Genomic DNA, 5,837 nt, shown 5'->3' on the forward strand with positions numbered 1-5,837 from the left:
ATATAAAGTGCCTAGAAGATTTTCAAAAGGTTCAATAAATGAGTGCTATTATCATTAATGCCTTTAACAAATAATGTCCACCTATAGATACAGAAAGCAGAAAACCCAGCCCTGGCCCATAAGAGGCATTATGAGAAGTGACCAAGCACAAAGCTTCAGCTTCGCAGGCAGCCTGGAGTCTGAACCCTGGATTCACCTGGTGGCAAATCATTTAACTTCATGGAGCCTCAGACTATCCTTCCATGAAGTGGGCAGAATGCCTGCAATGTTTATTGACTGTCCACACTACGGGCCAGATAAGAGGTGCTGGGAATGGATCAGTGAATAGAAACAAATCTCCTCCCTTTTAGAGCTCCTGTTCTAATACATTAGAGAGACAACAAGCACATAGATTAGTAACTGTGCCAGACTGTCAGGAAGTGATGTTTCAAAAAATAACATAAAGCAGAGGAGGCTGAAGAATGGTGATAGGAGGGCTATTAGAACTGCCAGGGGGGAGGGTTTCTTTGAGGAAGTAACATTTGGGCACAGGTGCCAACAGAGTGAAGAATAAATGCTGCAATGATCGATGATGAGAGAAAATAGCAGTCCAAGAAAAGCAGACCCTAAATGCACGCCCCTGAAGGGGAGAACATGCTTGGCCTATTTGAGGCCCAAGTTGTTGAGCAGTGACCAAGGGGCAGTGTGACTGGTAGTGAAGTCAGGAATCAAGACAAGGACTAGGATTCTCACCAGAGTGTGAGAAGAGTTAAGAACAGGGGACCGGTGAAATTTGATTTTCTTACAGTACTGGGAATTGAACCCAAGACATTTACACTGAGCTATATCCCCAGTCCTTTTTTTAAAATTCTTTTTTATTTTAAGCCAATATCTCACTGAGTCACTCACTTTCCAGGCTGGGTTCAAACTTATGATCCTGCTGCCTCAGCCTCCAGAGAGCTGGAATTATAGGTATGTGTCACCACATCTGGTGAAATATGATTGTATGAAAGGATGTCTTTGGCTGCTTTGTGGAGAATAGAGGGTAAGGGCGGGAATGGAAAGCAGTGAGAGCAATTAGGAAGCTACTGATGCCAGTAAAGCACTTACAGTTGGTTCTGACCCACAAATATTCAATTAGTGTGGTCTGAGAAATAATCTACCTGGAAGCAGACAAGAGGAAGAACTCCATCATACGTCCCAATTTCTTGATACTCATGTAAGAACTGAATCCAGGACCAGATAAAACTCTAGTCTCATCCAATGTAGTGTCTCAAAAGCAACCCATTTTCCAGCTCGAGATAGTTCTATGATAAAACCATCATCAATTTCCCAGACTCCTTTTTCAGTAAAGACTTTTCTAAACCTGAGGCAAATGCACTTAATGCTAGTAGTCTCTGCTATTGGAAACAAGAAGAGATCTATGTATTAAGAAGGTATTCATGCAAAGTGACTAGTAGATCAGGAAACTATTTGGAGGTTAAGACTCATACTTCTGAATAGTTTGAGGATAAAACAATTTCATAGCCTGGTTCCTGGAGTACATGATAATCAACATCTCTTGAAAAAAAAATGCATCAGCGAATGAATGAATGGATGAATGAATGTAGACATAGTCCTAGGAAAAACTGCTCAGTGGAGATAGAGACTAAAGCCTGGTTATTAATTTGCCCCCTGGGGCTGATCGTCTTATAATTAGTAAAAGTACAAAGTCTCTTCCTAGTTGTCCTTTTCTGGGATAGAAGAAATCAAATGACACCACTAGGTATAAGACTAACTCTTGGCTGCTTATCTTTAAAATGAATTTGGCCAATCATAGCTTCTTAGGTAATGAGAATTATCGAAAACCAAATTCAATACCTAGACCACATCAGATGATCAATACCTATTTGTCAGTTGAGCTGAAAATCATCTGAATAAAGCTGCTTGTGTAACTTGCATCAAGTTCTGATGGATGAAGCTCCTTTCCAATTCCTTACATGTAGAAAAGACAGTGACTTCCACTTAAAACCATTGTAGGAATGTGATAGTCAAATTAATTCCTTTGTTGCCTTAGGCATACCTTGTTCATCAGGAGTCAGTTTAACTTTTAAAAATTGTTATTTGTATTAGTAATGTTTGCAGTATATAATGGTTACATTCATGAGGAGTCAATTTCAGAAAAGTTCATTTTGACCACATCAACAAGCCTGCAGATGAGCAGTGGTGGAGGAGCCTCCTGGAGTCGTGCCTATTACTCTTAATATTGCAGTCAGTTTCCACCATCTATTCCATCGCAGAGGAAGGAAGAGGATTGATGAGAGAGTACCTCTTAACCATAAAACAACGTGGTAGAATGAAGAAGGTCTTTTAAGATACACCTGTCCAACCTCTCCATCTGGAGCTGGATGGGTCACCGGGGATTAGGTAACTGAGGAGTTCCCCACAGACACCAGTGTCCTTCCAGTGTACACACCTGACCTTGACCCATGAAGGGCTTCGCCCTTCAGTTTCACTCATCTGAAGCCAAGAACAGAATGCCTTTTCCCTGATTTCCATTTAGAGGAAAATGAAAGAAAAAAAAAAACCAGACTTTCACCTCATATCATTTTCATCTTTCATCTTAATTATCACCACCAAAAGTACAGAAATCATTATCTTTACAATGATGAACGTCCAATTAGCATTTCCCATATAAATTTCATATTACAAAGGAGGTTGTAATGGATAATGCAAATGCTAATAGCCTTTTTTCTGAGCTGAAAAATGGAGGTGCTTAACAAAATGAAATTAAATCTGAGCCATTTTCAAACAAGTCAAGAACTTTAATTACTTGATGGGAGAAGTAAAGAGGCAAACTAAAATTTTAAATGGTCATATTTTTAAACAGTTTCCCTTCCCACCACACTGTTCAAGCTATCCCTCTAGACAGCTAAATGGTTGTCTGGTTGTGCTCAATGGGTTTTAAAGTATTTTGAAAATTGTTTAATGTGATTTTTTTCATTAGTGGAACTATATAGCAAGTGGGCAACTTACTCCAAATAAATATTGTTTGTTCTGAGGCATTTAAATTGGTTCCCATCTACCACCATTCTTCACAAAAATAGATCTTACAGGTGATACCATCTCCTGACTAGAACATATTTCTTTGAGCAACAACACAAGATACTGTGATATAATGAAGTACAATCCTAGAACTGTGCAGTCAGATTAAGCTGGCTCCAGTGCTAAGCAACATCCTAGTGGTCATACATTATCATGCTAAAATCCCCAGCTAGAAGCAAGTCCCTCAGGATCCCAGCTGCTATTGAGTCCCAGCTGGCCAGCCTAAGCAGCGGGAGAAGGCCCTGCAGCAGACTCAGAGGGAAATTCCACTCCCTGTGGCCGCTCTCAGCCAAGATGGTGGGACCAGAGGTGTTGCTGGACTCCAACATCTGCCTCTGGGTGGTTCTTCCCATCCTTATCATCACTTTCTCTGTAGGCATGATTCACCACTACATGCCTATACTGTTGCAGAGCAACAAGAAGCTCACCTGGGAACAAGTGTCTGACAGTCAAGTCTTAATTCGAAGCAGAGTCCTCCAGGAAAATGGAAAATACGTTCCCAAACAGTCTTTCTTGATGTGAAAATATTACTTCAACAACCCAGAGGATGGATTTTTCAAAAAACTAAAAGGGACGTAGTGCCACCTTCTCCCATGACTGATCCTATGATGCTCACAGACATGATGAAAGGGAATGAATGTTCTCCCTATGATTCTCATTGGTGGGTGGATCAACATGACATTCTCAGGCTTTGTCACAACCAAGGTCCCATTTCCACTGACTCTCCGTTTCAAGCCCATGCTGCAGCAGGGAATCGAACTCCTCACATTAGATGCATCCTGGGTGAGTTCTGCATCCTGGTACTTGCTCAATGTATTTGGGTTCCAGAGCATTTACTCTCTGATTCTGGCCCAGGATAATGCTGCTGACCAGTCCCAAACGATGCAGGAGCAGATGCCTGGAGCTGCCGTGACCATGCCCTTGGACACCAACAAAGCTTTCAAGACAGAGTGGGAAGCACTGGAGCTGATGGACCACCAGTGGACCCTGGACGATGTTGAAGAGGAGCTTATGACCAAGGACCTCCACTTCGAGGGCATGTTCAAGAAGGAACTGCAGACATCCATCTTCTGAAGCTGGAGCTGGGAGCAGCCATGTCAGGAAACTGGAGTAGCGCTTAACCTTGTACTTTGACTGGAGCCGGAGCCTCTGAGAATGAAGAGGACACAGGGGCTGGCAGGCACATGGCAAGGCTCGCTCTTGTCTGGACTGGGCTCCCTTTCCGTTGGGAACTAGAGGACAAGGAGGAGTGTGCTGGGGACTGGCTATCTACAAAGTATTCTCGATTTCCCTTTTGAATCTAGTAATGAAAGTCAGAGAAAGAGGAAACTCAAGCTACTAATACCATATGAAAACTTAGCAAAAATTCACTCTCTGGAAGAAGCAGTGTCATTTGTAGCTGCTTATGTTCATTCAGCCTGACTTCTAAGCACAGTAACTCGTTTTTGGGGAATCCAAATACCTCTGAGTTTATCTTTAATTTTTTGTTAGTATTTTTAACTTTCTTTATAAAAGTAATGTATTTCACTTCTAAAAATTTAGAAATTATGAGTGAGCAAAATGAATCTCCCTGTATTCTTCACTTTGAGCCTACAGAATAACACAGAAAGCAATATGTCAAAACCTCATCCACATAAACCTTCTCAGCATGAATACTCAGGGCCAGGACAGACTTGGCAGACCTTTCACATCTCAGTGCTGTCCACAGAACATCAGTGACCCTGAGCCACTGCCAGATGTCCAACTGCCTTCGGGGTCATCAAAGACAGTTAAGTAACATGAGTGCTTAGCCAGGCATGGTTACTCGGACCTGTAGTCTCAGCATTTGCAAGGCTGAGATAGGAGGGTCACCATGAGTTTGAGGCCAGCCTGGGCTACATAGTAAATTCAAGGCCAGCCTGCACTACAAAGCAAGACCCTGTCTCAAAAAAAAAAATGTTCTTGATCTGGACTTTATAATATATCAAATCCATTTGCGAATCAGTGGTGCTGTACTGTAAATGGCTGTGCAGGTCACTCTGGACAGGAAAGGATTTACCTATCACTGGCAGAAGGAAGAGAGGGCGTTGCTGGCCAACACACAGACCCAGATGCCCAGCAAAGCCTCTGTCTAGACTCTTGGTCCCAGGGAAGCAGCAGGGTCTCATTTCTGTACTGGGAGGTGGATGTAATTTGCATGTTGAACACTGTAATCAGGAACAAATGACTCTTGACTGAATTAAACCATCCTGTTTTTTCTCCTTGGCTGTGAAAAAAATAATTCTAAAATCCTACAAACCTAGATTGAAAGTCTGGCTTCTCTGCTTATTATCTCTGACAAATAATCTCTGTTGAGATGGGAGGAACTTTTAAATGTTATTATGAAGATGAAATTATATACACACACACACACACACACACACACACACATACTGGCTTTAGAACTTGTGGGTAAATTATTTGTTTACTCAATAAATATGTCTTGAACAGCAATACATACCAGAGATCTCGACATGAGAAATATCAAAGAAAATGAACCTCAAAATATTCCTAGAAGATAAACATAATAATAAACAGGTAGAAACATATTGCAAATACTCCTAAAAAGAAAAAAACCAAGTGTTATAGTTTGGATCTAGAATCACCCCTAAAAGACACGTGTTCAGAGTTGGGGCTTTGGAAAAGTGAATGGATCCTGAGGACACTATCGCTGACTTGCTGTTAGGAGGTGAGATCTACTTGGAGGCAGTCACTGGGGGTGTGGCCTGGAAGGGTGTATCTCCCTCCTCGGTTCC

At 41.8% G+C, this 5,837-nt stretch overlaps 1 pseudogene; it reads left to right on the plus strand.

The window, feature by feature from the left end:
• The first annotated feature begins 3,357 nt into the window (after positions 1–3,357).
• LOC101721014 (ER membrane protein complex subunit 3 pseudogene) lies at positions 3,358–4,169 on the plus strand (annotated as a pseudogene).
• Positions 4,170–5,837: the final 1,668 nt, after the last annotated feature.

Source organism: Heterocephalus glaber, unplaced genomic scaffold, assembly GCF_053883595.1.
Source record: "Heterocephalus glaber isolate CG9 unplaced genomic scaffold, H.glaber_assembly_v1.0 deba00000594, whole genome shotgun sequence".
In the NCBI taxonomy this organism is placed as follows: Eukaryota; Metazoa; Chordata; class Mammalia; order Rodentia; family Bathyergidae; genus Heterocephalus; species Heterocephalus glaber.